Source organism: Gigantopelta aegis, chromosome 7 (genome assembly GCF_016097555.1).
Source record: "Gigantopelta aegis isolate Gae_Host chromosome 7, Gae_host_genome, whole genome shotgun sequence".
Lineage (NCBI taxonomy): Eukaryota > Metazoa > Mollusca > Gastropoda > Neomphalida > Peltospiridae > Gigantopelta > Gigantopelta aegis.
Window position 1 is genome coordinate 5,686,787 of NC_054705.1, and position 23,346 is coordinate 5,710,132.

The window sequence follows — 23,346 nt, forward strand, 5'->3', positions numbered from 1 at the left end:
ACTGGTGATTTTTCTGTTGGCGAAGTTCAAGTTTTGATTCAAACGGATGATAGATGTTTTAGAATTTGTCAATGCTGCATTGGTAATTCCGGCAGCCTGGTTTAGGTGTATTACCTTCCTTTCACAAGCCCCAAGTCTAAAATATAGCAGAAAGCCAGGATAAACTTTAAAAACAAAACAACGCCACAAATATTTAACACAGATACAAAGACATATTTTGGTCTTTGAACTTTACAAACATGGATGACGATGAGATGGATGGTGATGCTGCAGTATGACCCGAGCCCGGCCAGAGCATGTCAGATAATCCTCCCCACCCCCATGTAGAATCATACACTCGGGAGACATACCCAAAATCGCACCTCTGAAGTGGTTGAAATTCGGTGAATGTGACCGGACACCTACCAATGAAAACTCAAGTCTATATGATTTATTATATAATAGTGTTCGGTCTGAATATTCGAATATTTGAATATAATTTTCTAGTACTCAGATCTAAATTGTGTTTGAACTTGCGCATCTGAAGAAAGATCGTACAGATGCTGTTGTGTAGAAGCAATTTTTCATGGAAATTCAAGACAAGTACCGTGATCACATTCATGTTTATACAGATACGGGGTGGGAATTCTGTGGCTTGTGCTAGTTTTTCCATGAGACACAATACTTTGCATGAAACTGCCTGACTCAGCATCGATTTTTAGTGCTGAAGTTTGGGCAGTCATTAAAGCATTGGAAGAACTAAAGGATTCTAGTGCATCCAAATTTATTGTTTTTGCTGACTCACTTTCGTGTCTCCAAGCTTTGCGCAATATGAAGCTCGACCAACCCTTAATTGGGATGGTTATACGAAAGTGTGTCTTTTTATGTATTGCCAATAAAGACATTGTATTTTGTTGGGTACCCAGCCATGTTGGCATCAGGGGTAATGAAAAGGCAGATTTTGCTACCAAGTCTGCTTTTGCTTTGCCTCATGCCAGGGTTGGTGTACCGTATACTGATTTTAAATATTGTATCAACCAATTTATCTTTTCGACTTGGCAACGTGATTGGGACTTTGCGGTTGCGAACAAGCTTCATGCTATCAAGCTGGTCTTGGGATAGTGGCAGTCCTCTTATATACAGTGCAGGAAGGATGAGATAGTCTTGTGTCGTGCCCGCATCGGTCATACTTACTTGACCCATTCATTTATCTTAAAGAAGGATCCTCCACCTCAGTGTGAGCACTGTCAGTGTCTTCTTACTGTGCGACACATTTTGGTGGAGTGTACCCATCTGAAAGCAATTCGAAAAGATATATTTGGACTACGAACTGTGATGGAATCCTTTCGATTCCATCCAGAACTTATTTTACAATGTTTACGTGATACTGAATTTTATTCAAAATTTTAATTATGTATAAATATCTGTGATATTTGCATTTTTACACAGTCCTTTACACTGTGTTTTTATTTAACTGTTGAATTTTTATATTGATGATGCTCATCACACTGTTGTTTCATTTTACCATAGTTTGACACCCAATAGCCGATGTAGTTTTCGTGCTGGGGTGTCGTTAACCATTCATTCGTTCATTCATTCATTCATTATTTAAAAGAAAGATCCTCCTCCTCAGTGTGAGCACTGTCAGTGTCTTCTGACTGTGCGTCAGACTTTGATGGAGTGTCAGTTTCTGAAAGAAATTCGAAAAGACCACGAACTGTGATGGAATCCTTTCGATTCCATCCTGAACTTTATTGCAATTTTTACGTGATACTGAGTTTTATCCTAAATTTTAATTATATCTATCTGTGATATTTGTATTTTTGCACAGTCCTTTACACTATGTTTTAATTTAACTGTTGAATTTTTATATTGATGTTGATCATCACTTACTGTTTCCATTTACCATAGTTTGACACCCAATAGCCGATGTATTTTTCGTGCTGGGGTGTCGTTAAACATTCATTCATTCATTTAAAGATCACTCCTGCGTGCTGCTTTGCTACATGTATTCAGTCTGGAACATAAAGCTTGTTTTGGCTATCTAAATAGTGTGTTAGTAGTGGCGTCTGATGTGAGTGGCTGCAATTAATAACAATAATATTCTATAACACAGAAATGGGGTCCAACTGCAGAATCAATATGTCGATTTCAAATCCTATAAATAAAGAGTATAAGCAAATTCCCTGCGATCATATTAAATATATAACCGTTTTCCGGTCATTGAGTTAAAATAGGAATAAACAGAATAAATGTGTGTATCGATTTGTAATAAACTGATATAATTACCATTACCTTATGATCAACTTGTTACTACTGATAGAAGTTGGAATGGGAATGTGTTCCCAGTATTGTAATCGGAATGTACAGTCGTTTAGACATGCTTTTAACTGAAATAAGATATCAAAAAGAAAGTTTATTACAAGACGACACTTTTGGAAACAAACAACGATACAAATTGCCACTTTATTACAAAACGACACTTTTGAAAAATGCACGTGTGTCAGATTTTAATCATCTGAAATAATTCCTTTTCTTTGTTACAATTTATATTTTGAACGGTAATGTGTTGCCCATATCCTGTTAATGAAGGACAGTGATTTTGAGACATTAATATGCAAAATAACATATCAAAAATTGTTTATTATAAAACGGTACTTTAACGCTATTACTCCAAAAACGCACTTAACGCAATTAAACTCCTGCGCGTGCTGTAACCTCACCGTGGTGCAGGGGTGTAACATTATATTTGATAATTACCAATACAGCACAAATTGGAATTTTTAATAAAAGTCAGTATCTATCTGTGATATCTGTGTTTTTGCACAGTTCTTTACACTGTGTTTTTGTTTAAATCTTTAGTTTTTATAATGATGTTGATCATCACATTGTTGTTGTTGCATTTACCATAGTTTGACACCCAATAGCCGATGTATTTTTCGTGCTGGGGTGTCGTTAAACATTCATTCATTCATTCATTCACTTTATTTGTTTGCATTACCACAGTTTGACACCCAATAGCCGATGTATTTTTCGTGCTGGGGTGTCGTTAAACATTCATTCATTAACGCAGTTACTACAATATGGGTAATTTCCCAGGTCTGTTGATCGACTAACTAATGAAAAAATATGCCTAATTTGGTCTGGTGGTACATATTTCGACGCCAAGATTAAATTAGAGTAGATTAGAATTAAATAAAAAAATATATATTACAATTCGCCAGTTTATTAAAAAACGACACTTTTAAAAAATGTACATGTTTTGTAATAAACTGACTTTATTCTGTTTGTTTATTAAAATTAATAAAAGTTGGAATGGGAATTTGTTAATAATGTTAAAGGGACATTCCTGAGTTTGCTGCAACTTTTAAGATGTTATCGACTAACTGAGCCTTTTTAACGATTGTAGTTACATATTAAATATATTTTTCTGCATAAAATATTAGTGGTTGTATATTAAACCTGTTTCTGATCGTTCTAATATTTTTACTTGGTTAAATTTAATTTTATTTCCTAAAATATTATTTTTTCGTACGTACGAAATTATTTGAAAACAGAATCCAGTTTGGCTCCTTACAAATATTAAGACGACCAGAAACACATTATATGTACAGACATTGATATTCTGAACAAGAAAATATATTTAATATGTAAGTTTAATCGTAGAAATATTTTATAAGTTGGAAACATCTTACAATGCAGCAAACTCAGGAATGTCCCTTTAATAAGCAAAATACCATATGGAAATTAAAGTTTATTACAAAACGGCATGTTAACGCTATTGGTCCAAAAACGCACTTTGCCTAACGCAATTAAACAATATGGGTAATTTCCTAAGTCTGCGGATTCACTAACTAATGAACAAATATGCCAAATTTTGACTGGCGGTACATATTTCGGTCCCAATATTACGTTAGAGTAGATTAGAATTATATAGATATATAGATAGATAGATAGATTATTACCAGAGTGTTTTTCGGTATCGTCAATATCATATATATTGACGATACCGAAATACACGAGGGTAACAATCTCTTTATCATATAAGCTCAAGCTTAATACGTGTTTTTGTAAACTCTACACGCAACTTTAATTCCAGTCCGCCATTACTAGATATTCAAATGACGTAAGAATATGTGGCGCGGGGTATTTTTGAATGGAAACAACGTCAATTTGGATGTCCTTACATAAAAATAAAGTTGTGCCTAACGGTTTTTTATTATTTTCTGAACGCTGGACAGCTTTCAGTGTCAAATTACCATTGAACTGTTTTTATTGTATGACTATGAATGCATACGTCAATCGTGGAGTGTCACCCAAGTACGCCCCTGCGCGTGCTGTAACCTCATCGTGGTGCAGGGGTGTAACATTCTCTTTGAGAATGGCCAATACAGCACAAATTGAAGTTTAGAGTAAAATTCGGTGTCCGTAAAATTCTGTGATATTTGTATTTGTATTTTTGCACTTTGTATTTTTGCACAGTTCTTTACACTGTTTTTGTTTAAACCATACAAATTTTATATTGATGTTGATCATCACTTTATTTATTTGCATTACCATAGTTTGACACCCAATAGCCAATGTATTTTTCGTGCTGGGGTGTCGTTAAACATTCATTCATTCATTCATTCATTCCCAAGTACGTTTGCTTAAATACCAATAAACCTAGTGCCGAGACCTCGAATAATTTACATCTAATTTGCAAAGTTATCGAATTCTTAAAGTATGTGATCAGAAAAATATCATATACTTTGATTGCACTGAAAATGTAAGATATTATATGATAAATATATATATTATTCGCCATTTTATTCCAAAATCGACACTTTTGAAAAATGTACGTGTCTCGTTTTGTAATAAACTGAACTAATTCTGTTTGTTTGTTAAAATTGATAAAAGTTGAAACGGAAATGTCTTGCCCATGACCTGTTGAAGACTGACAGTCATTTTGAGATGTTAATAAGCAAAATAACGTATGAAACTTGAAGTTCATTACAAAACGGCACTTTAACGCTACCTCTGCGTGCGCATTAACCTCATCGTGTTACATTTGAGACATATTTAACATCACTTGAGAAAAAACACTGGTGTCCATTATTACGTTTTAGACTCTCAAACCATAATCTCCCCATTGAAACAGGTAGATGGACACGAATACCACTACATGATAGAATATGTCCCCTCTGCAACAGTAACGACATCGGAGACGAGTTCCATTATATACTTAAATGTCCATTTTTTAAAGAACCCAGAATGATTTACTTACCACAATACTGTCAATCAAAACCTAATACATATACATTTTAAAATATCTTCAACAGCAAGAAAATCGGTGTCCTTCGTAAATTGTCAATTTTCTGTAAATTTATTATGAATACCTTTAAGTCCCCCGGCTAAAATACCTATATGGATATGTATTTTATGTATGTTTTTATGTATGTATATTAATATCTATATTTGTTTATTTATTTATTTATTTATTTATGTGAAATACTTATACGTTTGCCATCTTGTCAAAATATATGTATAATTGTATTATGTACTTCATATGCCGTGGTTTACGGCCTGAGAGTAAATAAAGTTCTGTTCTGTTCTGTTCTGTGAACATTATTTTATAGAATGGCCAATAAATGCACAACTTCTCGTATGAGGCGTCTTGTTTGCCATGAGGTGCGACCTGTGAAGTGGATGATGGGATCCTGGTGGTTGAGTCGTGGTTAATGTCTGCAACTGAGTATATTGCCATTGACAATACACCACTTTGGCCCGGAGTTCATGTAGACGGGAGGTCAGGAATGATCCGACCTGATCAATCGGCTGGTCATGCCAAGCTCAAGAGCAAACAATCTTTGTTTTGTTTATATTGCCACGAACAAACATTGTTCAATTTAACTTTTGTATTTGTTGCCCTTGGGGAGGTGACTAGGTCAGTCAGGTGCTTGGTTATTTCATTGCCTGAGTATATGAACCATGTATCCCTGGCATGGCTGCCTGCTGGTTATCCGCAGCACCATGTCCCCGTGTTGGACTCGGTGGTGGGTGGGGAGCATGGTTGATGAATAATTTGCCCTACATTATGGCTTCAAACCGTTCTCAAACTATTGATGGAACCCTGAAAAGGGTCCACACCGAGGTTTCAGATTCTGACTAATTCTTCAATTGTGAAGAAATCGAAGGTGGTAACGTATTATTCCTGGCCAAGGTTTCTGGTTATCAGTTCATCTGATGACGGAGCCTTGAAGAGGTTATCATATTTTGCTGTACAGAAAGGGCTTGTTGGCTTAGCTGGCGAGCCTAAAACTGTTAAAAAAAACGGAAAAATGGATCACTGTTAGTTGAATGCAGCACTGAGAGTCATTCAAAGTGCTTGTTGAAATCTACCAGTTTATGCAATATCTGCATCATTGTAACGCCACATTCCTCCCTAAACTCATCAAAGGGGATGATCCGGTCTCGTGACTTGGAAGGGGTATGTGATGACGAAATTTGTGAAAATTTGTCATCACAGGGTGTTTCTGCTGTCAAGAGGATCGAGGTTCGTAGAAATAATGAATTAGTTCCTACGAATACCTTTATCCTAACTTGTGGAAAGCCAATCCTTCCACAATCAATTAAGGCTGGGTATTTAAATATACCTGTTGAGCCTTACATACCAAATCCCTTGCGTTGTTTTAAGTGTCAGAAGTATGGTCATGGACAAAACACTTGTCGAAATAAATTGACTTGTGCTCGTTATGGTCAGGCTGATCATGAGAGCAAGTCTTGCAATAACGACATCAGCTGCATCAATTGCAAGGGCAGTCACTTTTCATACTCGCGAGAGTGTGTAAAGTGGAAGTTGGAAAAAAGGTTCAACAGGTAAAAGTTGAAAAACGCTTGTCTTTTCCTGAATCCAGGAAACTGGTGAAGACTGCAGCACCTGTCAATGCAGGTCAGTCATATGCTGGTGCTCTTAAGGGTTTCTACCAGAAGCGTGGCGTTACGATGAAAGTAAATACAAAAAACGTTCAGATATTAAAACAGGCTGAAAAACAGACAGCGAAACAGGTTCAATGACAACATGAAGCTGTTAAAAAAATGAAAGACGCTGTTGAACAACAGAAAGAACGCAAGTCAATTCAAGTGTCTTTGGATTTTGAGAATCCATCAAATAGGTTGAACACTGGGATGCTAGGTCCTAGTGTCCCTCAGACAGGAAAAGACAATAAAAGTAGTTCTTCGGGGCGGATGAAGAAGATTGAGCAGAGATCAGTCCCAATACATAAACCTTTTGATCCTTTGTCGATGGATGGTTGTGGCATACGGATGATTCATCTCAGGATCATTCTAAGTCACAAAAGTCATCACGACCTAGGGCAAAGGAAAATGTCAAAATAAACCCCATGCTTCACCCAATTGCAAATAAACTCCTACAGTGGAACTGCGGTGGGCTTACGCCCAATTTTGATGAATTAAGTCTTTTAATTCAAAAATATAATCCTATTTCAGTCTGTAATTCAAAAACATAATCCTATTTCAGTCTGTCTTAACGAAACTTTCTTGAAGGACACTGATCATATTAGCATGAGAGGATTTAACCTCTATCATAAGTTTCAAGAAACTGAAAATAGAGCATCTGGGGGTGTTTCCATTCTTGTTAATGAAAACATTCCTCAGAGTGTAGTAACATTAAATACCAATTTACAAGCTGTGGCTGTAAAGGTCACGGCTCATAAAGCTGTTACCCTATGTTCAGTTTACTTGCCACCTCATAATCATTTTAATTTTAATCCTAGGGATCTTCAAGATCTTATTGATCAGCTCCCTGCTCCCTTTATTATTATGGGATATTTTAATGGTTACCACACTTTGTGGGGATGCGAGGATATCAATATTAGAGGTAAACAATTGGAAGACTTCATTCTCAAAAACGACTTACTTTTATTTAATAATAAAAGTCGTACATATTTTCATTCTGCAAGTGGATCTTTCACTTCCATAGATTTTAACTCTTTGTAGTCCATCACGTTTTGTTGATTTCTCCTGGAAAGTTGGTTCAGACCTTTGTGGTAGTGACCGCTTTCTCATTATTTTGAAGAATGATGGACCACCATCACTTGAAAGGGTTCAAAGGTGGAAGTTGGCGAAGACAAATTGTGCTCAGTTTCAGCATCTGTGCAGCACTCGTCTGCAACAATTTGCCATTAGTGATGCTGATGATCCCATGTTTTTGTTCACTTCCATCTTGAAGGATATTGCAGATGAAACTAGTCCTAAGACTTCGGCAGTGCCAAAGCGTTTTAATAAACCATGGTTTAATGATACGTGCAAAGATGCATTCAAAGAGCGAAACAGGTTGCTTGAGCGGTTCAAACGTGAACCTACAGCAGACAACCTGGATGCATTTCGTGTTGCTAGGGCTAAGGCTGGAAGAGAGATTAGACAGAGTAAGAAATCATCTTGGAGAACTTTTGTATCCAAGTTGACTTCACAAACATCCATAAAATCTGTCTGGAATAGGATCCGTAAAATCAAAGGTAAAGAATCCAGTAATACAGTTCATCATTTGTCTGTCAATGACACGGATGTCACATCTCATCGTGACATTGCCAATGCCTTGTCAGACAACTAAGTCTTATTCTCATAATTCATCTACTGCTTTCAGTACAGATGCTTTTACATCTGTCAGAACTAAAGCTGAAAAGCAGTCCATTAATTGTTCATCTGAAAATGCTGAAGTGTACAACAGGCATCTCAGGATGCTCTTCGTAGAGCCCATGATACTTCGAATGGGATCTGAAACCAGTACCTACCAGCCTGTAGACCGATGGCCTACCACGACGCCACCGAGGCCGGTGTAAACGGAATGCAAGTCCGTAGGAACAGTGGTCTGCCCGGACTTAATCTCCTAGGAATGCAGGTCCTAGGTCTAATATACCTAGGAATGCAAGTCCTAGGACTTACGTTCCTTAGGAATACTGGTCTGACTGCCAGGATATGAAGTCCAGGCCGGACTTGCATTCCTGGACAATCAAAATTTAAGTCTGGTCGTACACATAAAAATTAAATTATAAATGTAAACAAAACGAAAAACAGTTTCTTTTTGGGTTTATTTAATTAACTTAGGATATTTATTTAAATATTTTCTATTTATTCCAATATTTTCCATTTATATAATTTGCAAGAGTTTGTACACATTTTGTTAACCTTATTACATGAGCAGAACCAAGGTCTTTATTCATTGCGTATTGTACTCGTAAATAAGTATATTTTGCCCATATGATATACCAACACAATTATCTGTTAGACTCTATATATTGGTATTTGATAATAATAATAATAATAATTTAACTTTAAAAATGTGATATTTGCGTTATATACATTATCTTGTTATTATATAATTTTAAGTTTGTGCCTTTCTGTCAATAATGTTGCAGGCGCGTGTACATAGGGTGTCGGGGTGGGGTGGCGTGTTCTAAATACCCCTCTTCAAAGCACATTTCTTGACCTCTCCCCATAGTTTATTGAACATGTGCATGCTTTGTCAATTTTGCTCATTTTAAAAATTAATTTGGTCTAACATATGACATATCAGACTCTAGCCTCTATGATATCTTAGTCCCAACAAACAATACCATCGATAAACAAATATGTTAAATTAATTTTTACTAATGTTTATCAATTAATAGAAATATCAATGACTAAGAGTGGGTTTTAGCAGCTCAATGGGTTACTAGACCGACTAAAACAAAACAGTAATCATAGAACAATTATCCTACTGTTAATAATATGCACACACAATTTACAAAGATCCTTTTAAACAGACTAACTACTCATGACACTTTTACACCTGACCGTTTTGGTCGCAATAGGCATTCAGACTCCCTTTTTGGGAGAAGGGGTGGGGGAGGCATGCTGATTATTATTCCCGAATGAAACGAAAATGTCCAAATCTGGAACACAACGTATATATATATTCGCATTACTACCAAGACACTAAATAGTATTCCAAACAAATCAGTCTGCATTTTTACATGGATTACAACTAATATAGTGAGTAAAATTATGGAAATGCATGATGAAGATTTTAGGTCAGGTCATTTTGCCCGAACGTGTCCATTGTTCATCAATAACAAATCAAATTTTCATGCTTATTATTCCTGATATTTTATATTGTAGTAACTGGTCATTATAGTACTAGTTATAAGTAACTACTAGAACCAAGTGCAGTTTTTAAAGTTTTATTTCAGGGATTTTCAGGAATCATATATATGTAATAAGCAAACTATCGGAAATAAATTCCAGAGGACTAGGAATACTAGGATTGAAAGTACTGTGGACTAGGAGTACCAGGAATAAAAGTCACACGGACTTACATTCCTCGAAATGCACGTCCCACAGACTTAAATTCCTAGGGATACAGGTCCCACAGACTAGGATTCCGAGGAATGGAAGTCCGATCGGACAAAGATTAAGAAAATCACAATTAATCAGATTGTGACTTGCCGTCAAAATATAAACTTAAAAAACATATTATTAAAAATTATGTTGGTGCATATAGAAATTGTCTTTTGTTGTTCACCAAATGTTAATTATTTTGGAGTTACCAGTTTTCATATATATATTTTTTAAACAATATTGGGCTACATATTGAGGGGGGGGGGGGGTATATTTCATCGTATTGGACACATGGACATATAGCCTACTTTATATCTGTAGTTGCTTTATATACTTTTGAAAAAAGCAAGATATTCGTCCTACTTCAATATTGTAACAAAAATGTAAGACGATTACAAAAATGAACTTACATGTCTAAAAAAAAAATTTTTGGACATGGAGATTTGAATCCACAATAATCTTAAAGGACTCGTACACTTATCCATCACACTACGAGGGAAGGCTGCCAAAACCTCACTTTTGTTCTCGTGTCTTTCTGGCAGCTCGTGCAAATTGCAGAGTATAATAAACGGACATCTAATTTGCCGGACTAATATTTCTGTCACTGCTGCAGAAGGAATTTAAGTCCGGTAGGAATACAAGCATTAGGATAAAAACAACTTTAAAATAAACGAGGAATGAAAGTCCGGGTAGGACTATGGTTCCTAAGCTATGGAGGTCCGATAGGACTACTGTTCCTACGGACCTGCGTTCCTTTTACACCGGTTTAGCGTTATTGCTTCAAAGACGCACTTACAAAAATATGAGTAATTTCCCAAGTCCGTAGATCGACAAACTAATGAAACAATTATGCAAAATTTCATCTGGTGGTACATATTTTGGCCCCATGATTAAGTTAGAGTAGATTAGATTTCTTTTTTAATTACAATTCGCCACTTTATTCCAAAACGACACTTTTGAAAAATGTACATGTGTGTCGTTTTGTAATAAACTGAACTAATTCGGTTTGTTTGTTAAAATTTATAAAATTGGAATGGGAATGTGTTGCCCATGTCCTGTTGAGGATTGACAGTCATTTTGAAATGTTAATAAGCAAGATAACAAATGAAAATTGAAGTTTATTTCAAAAATGGCACTCTAACGCTATTGCTCCAAAAACGCACTTAAATCACTTACAACAATATAGGTAATTTCCCAATTATGTGGATCCACTAACTGATGAACAAATATGCCAAATTTGGTCTGGTGGTACATATTTCGGTCCCAAGATTAGGTTAGAGTAGATTAGAATAAAATGAAAACGTGGGTTTTTTTGGGGTTTTTTTTTTAAATTACATTTCGCCAGTGAGGAGTGGGAGAGACGAGACATGCTACCCTGGAAAATGTATTGAAAAGAAAAGAAAAATTGAGTAGGGTGGAGTTCAATCTCCGCTGCACAAGTGCCTGCTGTCTCCCTCCGAACGGTGTTTCCCTTCCAAGCACAAAAAGTCACAGAAAAAATGCTTCCAGCGAAATAAACCGTTTCAATGGCAGCGATCAACGCTAAATATCACGATTTAGCAATTCTCATCCAAGAGTAACGAATTAAAATAATCCTATTCGGGTTATACAACTCCAAAAGTGCAGCTAGTTATTGTCTGAAAATGGGTAGGACTTAAGTGTGCTCTTCAGATACCGATAAATCGTGTCTACAGCTTGGGTTAAAATAATATGCATAATATTCCTTGAAATAGTTTTGAAAATTACTAATTTTGCGATTCAGATGCCAGGAAGAGGCTTTTAAAGCCACCAAATTGTAAAATTTATTGAACTCTGATCAAGGACTCCTCCACCTCCACTTAGCGGGTCAGAATTGGTGGTTTTAGGGCGTCTAAATAAAAACATTCTTTGGTTATATTACTACGCAAAATAAGCCTTAAAATACTTTTAAAAATTGAAGACCTGCGTGCAAGAACCCGGTAATCCACGTCGCGGCCATTTTCACAAAATAAGGATTTTGTGATGGGGTTACCGGGGTTATGACAAAGATTGAAAATACAACGATATTTATAACAATTAACCCATTTATTTTTATTCAAAATGAAAAATAAATTATTTTATTATATTATTCATATTATGCATGCGTGTGCGTAATAATAAAGTCTTTATAAACCCAGTCATAACCAATTAAATGTTCAATGAAAATTATCTTTTGGATTACATTATCATGATCACAACTGTTTTTGTTATATCATTCCTAATCAAGTACCTCATCATTTTCATTACCGTCATCAGCTTTCAGGTTTTTATACAATCATTTTGCTGTTATAGGGATGAAATCTTAAAGACCCATCAAATCAAGCAGTTTGGCTGCCTTGATTTTTCTCGGACCTTGGTATCAAGGCACAAACGTGAAGGTAGACTCAGCAACTATTTCCCCTCTCTTGGTAAACGGTACGACCTTATCGGATAGTGTGTACCTGAATTCGTACTGGTTTGGATTTTGCCTCAAGAGATCTATGTTGATGAACTTGACCTTTTGACCATCAGCAGTTTTATTCTTAAACACTAGTTTTTGGGAAAGGTTCTCGAAAACAAAGATCATGTTTCTGACCTTCTATGATTAGATACCACCATAAAGCAAGGTATGTTTATTGTTATTTTGCCCTCCACAGGAATCAGAATTTGAGGGATATCAACCGACTCGAAATATTTCAGAAGACATGAACCAATCTCACTCGCACCTCTTGGTGCAACATCTTCAGACCAAAGACACATACAGACCTTTTTAGTAGAGCAATCGTGGATACCTGTGTTAGATGTCCCTAACTGACGCTTGTAAAATGCAATACCAGTTGTAATGTAAGGTGTTGGTAAATCCTGCTGTAGATCAAAGGTAATTACTCTTGTGTGGTCGTCATCAACTTTTGCTGCTGCCCCTGCGTGTGCATTAACCTCACCGTGGTGCAGGGGTGAACATTCTTTTATAGAATTGCCAATAAATGCACAACTCCTCGTATGAGGCACCTTGTTGGCCGTGAGGTGCATCCCGTAATGCTGGATGATGGGATCCTGGTGGTTGAGTTGGGTGCATATCTGCGGTATGTTTTCTGGCAACACACCACTTTGGCCTGGAGTTCAGCCAGACGGGTGGTCAGGGAGGCCCGACCTGATCAATCGGCTGGTCATGTCAAGCTCAAGAGCAAGCAACCTTTGTTGTTTTTCATCTAGCCAAGAACAAACATTGTTTAATTTACCATGTGTATTTGTTGCTCTTGGGTCAATTGGGTGTTTTTGTTTTAGTAATGCACAAGTATATCAACCATGTATCCCTGGCATGGCTGTCTGCTGTTTATCCGCAGCACCATGTCCCCTTGTTGGACTCGATGGTGGGTGGGGGCATGGTTGATGAAATTATAGATTCATATATGGATCAAACTAAAAATATCGCTTCTGGTTGGACCCTGAAAAGGGTCCACACCGAAGTTGCGGATTCTTCATCATCTGATGAAGAATCTAAGACCAATGTTTCTGTTAAAAAGTCCAGAGTAGTTTTATCTGAATCCTGGTCAAGGTTCTTGGTGGTTACTTCTGTAACTGACGGAGCCTTGTGCAAACTTTCCCCGTTTGCTATTCAGAAAGGTCTGGTTGGTTTAGCTGGTGAACCAAAACCAGTGGAAAAGCTGAGGAATGGTTCATTGTTAGTGGAATGTTCCAAAGAGAGTCACTCAAAGTGTCTCCTGAAGTCTACACTCCTCTGCAATGTACCGATTACTGTGACAGGCCACAGTACTTTAAATTCATCAAAAGGTTTTATACGATGTCGTGATTTGGCAGGAGTTGGTGAAGATGAAATTCTTGACAATTTGTCAGCACAAGGCATGACGTTTGTTAAAAGGATTAAGGTTCGTCGAAACAATGAGTTACTTTCGACGAATACCTTAATTTTAACATTCAATACACCAACACTTCCAAGTTCGATTAAGGCTGGGTATCTCAGTATACCTGTTGAGCCTTATATCCCAAACCCTTTACGTTGCTTTAAATGTCAGAAATTTGGACATGATCAGAATACATGTCACAATAAAACTACATGTGCTCGTTGTGGTCAATTTGACCACGACAGTAAGACATGTAATAATGACATTAAATGTATCAACTGTAATAGGAATCACTTTGCATATTCGCGAGAGTGTGCAAATTGGAAGTTGGAAAAGTAGGTTCAGCAGGTCAAGGTTGACAGGCGCGTATCATTCCAGGAAGCTAGGAAAGTGGTGGAAACATCAACAACTCCAGCTACTGCTGCAGTAGTCAAGGTTTCCATAACAAGTGTTTCTGTTAATACTGATCTTACTTGGCCATCTGATGAAAATAAGTACAGAAAGTTGTCTGATATTGAAAAAACAGAAAGACAAGTGGCTAAACCTGTCAAGAAAATGAAGGAAGCAGTTATTCAACAAGAGGAATTGGCTTCTACTTATAAAATGTCTAATGTGTCTTTGGGTTCTGTGAACCCACCAAGTAGATTGAGTATTGGTGAGCCAGGACCCAGTCTCTCTCAGTCATGAAAAGGCAAACAGCCAAAAAAATTCTAAATCTGGACGATTAAAGAAGAGTGAGATGCATTCCATCTCAGTCAGCAATCAATATGATCCTTTGGTTGTTGATATGATCGATGAGTTGGATGATACATCACAAAAATATTCGCACTCGCAACATGTAGCATCAAAATCTAAGGGAAAGTCTAAATTGACCCCCATACTTCCTCCTAATGACTAATTCAGTCATTCAGTGCAACTGCCGTGGGCTTAGGCCCAATTTTGATGAATTAAGTCTTTTAATTCAAAAACATAATCCTCTTGGAGTGTCTCTTCAGGAAACTTTCTTGAAGGACACTGATCATATTACCATCAGAGGATTTAACCTCTATCATAAATTTGAAGAAACTGAAACTAGAGCATCTGGGGGTGTTTCCATTTGTGTTAATGAAAACATTCCTCAGAGATCAGTAACACTGAATACTAATTTACAAGCTGTGGCTGTAAATGTTACAGCTCATAAAACTATTACTCTATGTTCAGTTTACTTGCCACCTCGTAATCATTTTAATTTTAATCCTAGGGACTTGCAGTGTCTTAGTGATCAGCTCCCTACCCCCTTCATTGTTATGGGAGATTTTAATGGTCACCACACTTTGTGGGGATGCGAGGATATCAATATTGGAGGTAAACAATTGGAAGACTTAATTCTCAAAAACGACTTACTTTTATTTAATGATAAAAGTCGTACATATTTTCATTCTGCAAGTGGATCTTTCACTTCCATAGATTTAACTCTTTGTAGTCCATCACTTTTGTTGATTTCTCCTGGAAAGTTGGTTCAGACCTTTGTGGTAGTGACCACTTTCCCATTATTTTGGAGAATGATGGACCACCATCACTTCAAAGGGTTGAAAGGTGGAAGTTGGCGAGGGCAAACTGGGGTCAGTTTCAGCATCTGTGCAGCACTCGTCTGCAACAATTTGCCATTACTGATGCTGATGATCCCATGTCTTTGTTCACTTCCATCTTGAAGGACATTGCAGATGAAACTATTCCTAAGACTTTGGCAGTGCCAAAGCGTTTCAATAAACCATGGTTTAATGATACGTGCAAAGATGCATTCAAAGAGCGAAACAGGTTGCTTGAGTGGTTCAAACGTGAACCTACAGCAGACAACCTGGATGCATTTCGTATTGCTAGGGCTAAGGCTCGTAGAGAGATTAGACAGAGTAAGAAAACATCTTGGAGAACTTTTGTCTCCAAGTTCAATTCACAAACATCGGTGATATATGTCTGGAATATCCCCTGCGTGTGCTGTAACCTCACCGTGGTGCAGGGGTGTAACATTCTCTTTGAGAATGGCCAATACAGCACAAAATTGAAGTTTTGAGTAAAATTCGGTATCCGTAAAATTCGGTGATATTTGTGTTTTTGCACAGTTCTTTACACTGTTTTTGTTTAAGTCTTGAATTTTTGTATTGATGTTGATCATCACTTTATTTATTTGCATTACCATAGTTTGACACCCAATAGCCGATGTATTTTTCGTGCTGGGGTGTCGTTAAACATTCATTCATTCATTTTGGTGGAGTGTAAAGCTGTATCCTAACCAGCCGCGATTTCAATGCTGCGTCGCTCGCGGCTGGTTAGGATACAGCTTAAGCAGTTGTCACCAACTCGAAAACATATATTTGGACAAAGAAATGTGATGGAATCCTTTCGATTCCATCCAGAATTTGTATTGCAGTTTTTACGCGATACTGAATTTTATTCTAAATTTTAATTAATCTATCTGTGATATTTGTATTTTTACACAGTCCTTTACACTGTGTTTTTATTTAACTGTTGAATTGTTATATTGCTGTTGATCATAAAACAATTGTTTTTGCATTTGCCATAGGTTGACACCCAATAGCCGATGTATTTTTCATGCTGGGGTGTCGTTAAACATTCATTCATTCATTCATTCATTCATTGCGGCTGGTTAGGATACAGCTTAAGCAGTTGTCACCAACTTGAAAACATATATTTGGAAAAAAAAATGTGATGGAATCCTTTCGATTCCATCCAGAATTTTTATTGCAGTTTTTACGCGATACTGAATTTTATTCTAAATTTTAATTAATCTATCTGTGATATTTGTATTTTTACACAGTCCTTTACACTGTGTTTTTATTTAACTGTTGAATTGTTATATTGCTGTTGATCATAAAACCCGGGGTGTCGTTAAACATTCATTCATTCATTCATTCATTGTTTTACAATTTTTACTTTTTTTTACTCTAAATGTTAATTTTATATATCTGTGGTATTTGTATTTTTTGTACAGTTTTTTTACACTGTGTTTTTATTTGACTCTTGAATTTTTATATTGATGTTGATCATCACTTTATTTGTTTGCATTAGTATAGTTTGACACCCAATAGCCGATGTATTTTTCGTGCTGGGGTGTCGTTAAACATTCATTCATTCATTCATTCATTCAATCGTGGAGTGTCACCCAAGTACGTTTACTTAAATGTCAATAAACCTAGTGCCGAGACCTTGAGTAATTTACATCTAATTTGCAAAGTTATTGAATTCTTAAAGGGACATTCCTGAGTTTGCTGCATTGTAATATGTTTCCGACTAATAAAATATTTCTACGATTAAACTTGCATATTAAATATATTTTCTTGTTTAGAATATCAGTGCCTGTATATTCAATGTGTTTCTGATCGTCTTAATATTTATAAGAAGCCCAAACGGGATTTTGTCTTCAAATAATGTCGTACGTACGAAAAAACTATATTTTAGGAAATAAGATGAAATTTAACCTAGTACAAATATTAGAACGATCAGAAACACATTTAATATGCAGCCACTAATATTTTATGCAGAAAAATATATTTGATATGTAATTACAATCGTTAAAAAGTCTCTGTTAGTCGATAACATCTTAAAAAGTGCAGCAAAGTCAGGAATGTCCCTTTAAACGAATATTTAGCCAATGTCTACATATTATATATACTATGTTGTCATACTTTATCTGTAGTCATGGTTTAGTCTGTCGTTAGCGAATATTTTTTAATTAGCCAACAAGCATTTTGTTTATTGTATGTAGATTTCGTTAACCTGTTTAAGTTAAGCCATGTATAGTTTGCATTATGCAATTTTATAATTTATAAAGTCCTCCTGTAAACCTCATGTGCCGTTGCTGAACAGCCATAGTGATAATAAACTGTTCTGTTCTGGTTGATATTAGTCTCTGTGCCAATACGCATAAGACAGTGTTCTGCCCCTTCCCACTTATCCATTTTTAAAAATAGAGGTCGTGCCTTTATTAGTTAAAAACGTGTTACCTGTTCTGACACCGTCTCCAGTGATTGCTTCCCCGGTGACGCCATCCTCCGCGTCGCAACCATCCTCCGCGTCGCCGCCATCCTCCGCGTCGCCTCCATCCATGTCGCCAACCTCCGTGACGCCAACCTCCGTGACGCCAACCTCCATGATGTCTTCTGCCGTATCTCCGTCTCCAGTGACCGGAGCACACAAGAAAAATGGCTGCAAACAGGACGAGCACCAAAGAAAGCTTCATGTTCTGTGATGGGCCACGATGATGACAAAGGGATAACGGGTGTCTTCTTTTATAGATTGCTACTGTGCAGCGTCAGTCAAACATATGTTAATTAACCCGAACACATGTTGATATCTGTCGCACGTCAATGAACACGAAATCGATGAAGTTGGCAATATAGCAATACGTATGTTTGTGTCTGTGTATTTCTTTAAAGGGACATACCCTAGTTTTTAAACACTAACGCATATTTACTATTATAATTGTTTTTGATAATTAAATCATATTTTACTTGGATTTTATTGTTTAGATTATCAATTTCCATATTTTTAAAGTGTTTTTGGTCATCCTGGTGTTTTTAATATGACAAAATGCATTTCTTATATTTTTAAAAACGCACGTGCGTCTGAGAAGTAACAGTTATGGAGTTGAGTTTTAATCTATTTTTAGAGGGTATTTCTCCATTTCAAAGTCACAGACTCGTGTTCCATTCAGTTTTAACTTTATCCAAATGTGTTTCAGGTTTCTAGATTAACTAAACTTAGTGTGAATTTCCACGGGTTGAAACTAGGGTATATCTCTTTAACAGAAACATCCATGTACGCACCCTAACTATTAATGTGTCACGTAAACCTAATATGATTTTAATCAGCTGATGAATTTAACTTGTTTCATTAACAATTTGGAAACCATGTATGTGATATTTATTAAGATCATAGGCGGGAAAATAACCTAGACAATATATTAGGTAGAAGGTAAACGTGAACTTAACACAGACCCATCATACAGCTGATTATACCACACAGACAACAATGTCCACTGTTTCTTTTTTTTTTCTTTTTTTTCGTGGAAATTACGAACAGATGCATGACCATTGTTTCTTCCTTAAAAACAAAAGAAAACAAAAAACGACATCACTTAATAAACGTTAAATCAAATCAATGGGCTATTTGAAATTTTAATATGGCGGATATTTTTTCAAGACGCCGTCATACTATTCCACTGAAGACCAGAATTGATGTGTATTAAATTAAAGGGACATACCCTAGTTTCAACCCGTAAACATTAACACTAAGTTTAGTTATCTACAGACATGTAAGACATTTGGATAAAGTTACAACTGAGTGCAACATACGTATGTGTCTTTGAAATTGTGAAATACCCTCTAAACATAAACTAAAACTCGACTCCATAATAGTTTCTTCTTAGACGCACGTGCGTTTTTAAAATACGAAAAACGCATTTTGTTATATTACAATACCAGGATAACCAACAACACGAATGTACGGAAATGGATAATCTAAACAATCAAATCTAAGTAAAGTATGATTTCAGTTAAAAAAGATATGTCCCTACAATAGAACTGTCCGATTTTGCTCCCATCAGTGATTTTATAGATGTGAATATAATTTGTTTATAGACTAAAAATAAAATGGCATAAATGTTGCTTTACCACTGATTGCCTTAAAAGTAACACATGAATGTCCATATCTTTCAAGTTCTCATATACAAGTTTGTTAAAATATAAAGTAGGACAAAATGGAGTCGTTTTACGAGTATGCAACATTGTTTTACATTTATCTGAGATTAATTTCACAAACCGTTGTTTAAGACTATTTAGTACCGCTATTTTCAAATAGTTGGATAATTTCAATTTCAATATAAAGTGAGGTATCGTCTGTAATTAGACGTTATATTTTAACAGATAGTTTTTGAGAGGAAACCCGCTACAATATTTCCATTAATAGCACAGACAGGATAGCATATACCACGGCCTTTGATGTACCAGTCGTGGAGCACTGGCTGGAACAAGAAATAGCCCAATGGGCCCACCGACGGGGATCGACGCTTTACCACTGGGGTACCCTTCCCCCACACTATGTATGCATGTATTGATGTATGATTTAAAAAAAATTAATAATAATAGAGTAAAAAATGTAAATATATTTCTCTCAGTCAATCTATCTTGAGATGTGATTCATATTTTAGCTATGGTGTTTCTCTTGAACTGTTTTTATCCTACTGCTTTTAAAGGCTAAACTCTAGGTTTTATGTTTAGTTTTGTCCTGACGATGTCAACATTTAATTAAAGAAACTTTGAGATTTTAAACTTGTGATTTTAAACTCACTTTACTTTTATTTAATATAGTGAAAAAAAGTCTAATTGGGGGGCATTCCCCCCCCCCCCCCCCCCCCCCCCCCCCCCCCTTCGCTATGTCACTGTCTACACGAGTATGAGCAAAACAAACATTATATTCCATACGCAATTACAGTAACATGTGGCTATGATGAAATGCGCAGGGAAGATCGTCGAGCCAGGCTACCGCTGTGTGTTTCTTGCAGTATGAGCTGATTTTAACCAGATTGGTAAAGCAATAAAAATATTCACCACGGGAAACACGCAACAGCCCGGCTAGTGCTGTATGTTTCTTGCAGTATACGCTAATTTCAAACGAAATGCTAAAGGAATAAAAAATATTCGCCACAGGAAATATGATCCTACTAAAGCAGGTACATCCCTTATGTCCTTATGTCCGATGGCTTAACCACTACACTTCACGGTGTTAGCAATAACGTCTCAAGTAAAAATAGGTGATGACTGCAAAGCTAATATTGTCAAGCCTACGTAAGTTGTTTGTGAGCTTGGGACCGATATATTTAATGGATAATACACTGGTAACTGTAGTCTTGAGACTTTCTTCATGAATTTACATTTAACCGTGTATTCTCTTAAACCACTCGAATAGTATACAATTATTAACATATAATATATAAAATATATATTAAAATATGTTTCCATTATGTACGGTCATGCATTATGGAAAATATATATACAGATCCAGAACACATCAAATGAATGAATGTTTAAAGGGACATTCGTGAGTTTGCTGCAATTTTAAAGATGTTATCCAGTAAAAGATACTTTTTCAACGATTGTAATTACATAACAAATATACTAGACCATACACCCCCAAAATATTACGTAACGCTCGGAGCTACCCCCCCCCCCCCCAACACACAGACAACGCAACGTGGTAATGTTTATTTATACCCATGTGTACTACGATGACGTCATTAAAGTGACGTATTGCTGTAGGATGGGGGGGGGGGGAGAAACCCGCGGGTTTTCACTTGCGCCACCCCTGCGTGTGCTGTAACCTCACCGTGGTGCAGGGGTGTAACATTCTCTTTGAGAATGGCCAATACAGCACAAATTGAAGTTTAGAGTAAAATTCGGTGTCAGTAAAATTTGTGATATTTGTATTTGTATTTTTGCACAGTTCTTTACACTGTTTTTGTTTAAACCTTGAATTTTTATATTGATATTGATCATCACTTTATTTATTTGCATTACCATAGTTTGACACCCAATAGCCGATGTATATTTCGTGCTGGGGTGTCGTTAAACATTAATTCATTCATTCATTCATTCATTCATTCACTTGCGCCATTTTAAAATGTATGGTGTGTTAAAGCATTTTAAGTTAATTTATAATTGTTTTGGGTTTACATTTACCTCTAAAAACCTACATTATATATTGCTGTCATGGCATGGCACGTTTAAGAGAAAACAAAATTGTGTTACGTAACATTGTTCAATACCCCCCCCCCCCCCCAACCTGTAACGCCACACAACGCTTGGACTTACACCCTAAGTGTTACGTAATATTTGAATGACCCCAAAATTGAAATCAGAATGCACGTCCTTGTTCACTCGCGATGACATTTTGGCTCCAAATGCGGTTTTACGTAACGACAAGAAATGACCGGCAAAAAATTGACGTCATACAACCCCCCCCCCCCCCCCCCAAACAAACAAACAAAAAGGGTGGGTGTGCTGATCAGATGCCAGAAATGTATTTTGCTTTGCCTCATACACGGTTAGATACGGGCTCGTAAAAAACAGAACAAAAGGATGACGTCAGAAGTGTTGTTTAATCTTAATTATTAGCAATATAGATTAACAACTGTCCGCACAAATGACCCCCTAAAATACACAGTTGGAACTGAAATATTCTGAATAATTATATTTTGCAATACAAATATATCTCTGCTCTGTTACATCTCGGATGGTATCTATATCATTATTACACTTATTTCTATTACGTAATATCATGCACCCTATTTCTATTTATATATTGATCGAGAAATGTATTCCTATTGATAGTGTCCTCCTGTAAACCATCTTGTCACAATCAGACTGCTCATGTATGTTCCTACCACGCCGTTGCAGAACGACGTGAGTGTGTTGTTCATATCGTTGCCATAAGGACCATATGGTATGTCTGTGGACGTTAAATTGACGTGCGACGTCACGCTGCGAGGTCCCAGATTCAAGGATCCCTATGACTAGCCATCTGTCATTTCCACTGAGGCGTGGCATGACGATATTGCATCAAACAGTTTACTAATGGTGTTTTTCTGACTTCTGGACTTCTGAAGGCTGCACAGAGTGGCAATGATTTGCGACTGAATGCCTGGCCTTTTATGGTGAACACTGGTCAGCATTTCTCCCGGATACTCCATGTTTTTTGCACAAAGCATGCAATCGTTGCAACAACTGCTTGGTTGCATAACTTTGAGCTGGTTCATGTACATTTTCGTGGTTTGCATCCATAAATTCATTCACAAATGTATTACTCCCAAGCAGTCCATGTCAGACCCCTGCGCGTGCTGTAACCTCACCGTGGTGCAGGGGTGTAACATTCTCTGAGAATAGCCAATACAGCACAAATTGAAATTTTGAGTAAAAGTCAGTATCTATCTGTGATATTTGTATTTTTGTACAGTTCTTCACTCTGTTTTTATTTAAATCTTCAATTTTTATATTGATGTTGATCATCACCTTATTTGTTTGCATTACCATAGTTTGACACCCAATAGCCGATGTATTTTTCGTGCTGGGGTGTCGTT